We start from the raw sequence: 1,057 nt of genomic DNA on the forward strand, positions 1-1,057 counted from the left end.
GCTCTACTGGGGCGCCTGGGTGGCTTAGTCGGTTGAGCGTCCGACTTTCGCTTAGGTCATGATCTCGCGGTTCGTGGGTTTGAGCCCCGCATCGGGCTCTGTGCTGACTGCCAGCTCAGAGCCTGGAGCCTTTTCAGAGTCTGTCACTCCCTCTCTCTCTGACCCTCCCCTGCTCACGCTGTCTCTCTCTCTCTCCTAGAAATAAATAAAATATTAAAAAAAAAATAAAAATAAAGAGCTCTAACTTTGTACTATATACAGTTCTTCTTATTTTTCTTATTTTTTCAATGTTTTTATTTTTGAGAGAGAGAATACAAGCAGGGGAGGGACAGAGAGAGGAAGGGACAGAGGATCTGAAGCGGGCTCTGTGCTGACAGCAGTGAGCCTGATGTGGGGCTCAAACTCACCGTGAGATATGACCTGAGCCGAAATCGGACACTTAACCAACCGACTGAGCCACCCAGGTGCCTGTATACTGTTCTTTGTGTGAAAGAGAGAGATGTGTTTGCCTCACCTCCAAAGATCACTTGCCATTGGCTATTAGCTTAATTTGCTCTCCCATTAGGAACAATCCTCATCACCATGGAAACAAAGTAAGTATCAGGGTAGGGGCGCCTGGGTGGCTTAGTCGGTTAAGCGTCCGACTTTCGCTTAGGTCATGATCTCGCAGTTCGTCGGTTCGAGCCCCGCGTCGGGCTCTGTGCTGACTGCCAGCTCAGAGCCTGGAGTCTGATTCGGAGTCTGTGTCTCCCTCTCTCTCTGACCCTCCCCTGTTCACACTGTCTCTCTTTCTCCTGGAAATAAATAAAAATATTAAAAAAAAACAAACAACAAAGTAAGTATCAGGAAAGGTAGGGGAGAATGTGACAATTAAGGACAGGTAGACATACTTCAGGAATGACAAGCCCCAGCAATATTCTCCTCATCCTCTGTCCCCCCAACCGTTTTTCCTTTTCACTGTGTCAATACAGAGCTAAAGATCAGAGTTCAGAAGCAGGAAGAATGAAACATTTAAAAAATTTTTTTGTTTAATGTTTTATTTATTTCTGAGAGAGAG

The sequence above is a fragment of the Hyaena hyaena genome, unplaced genomic scaffold (assembly GCF_003009895.1).
Source record: "Hyaena hyaena isolate Hyena2069 unplaced genomic scaffold, ASM300989v1 scaffold_4, whole genome shotgun sequence".
NCBI classification, from domain to species: domain Eukaryota; kingdom Metazoa; phylum Chordata; class Mammalia; order Carnivora; family Hyaenidae; genus Hyaena; species Hyaena hyaena.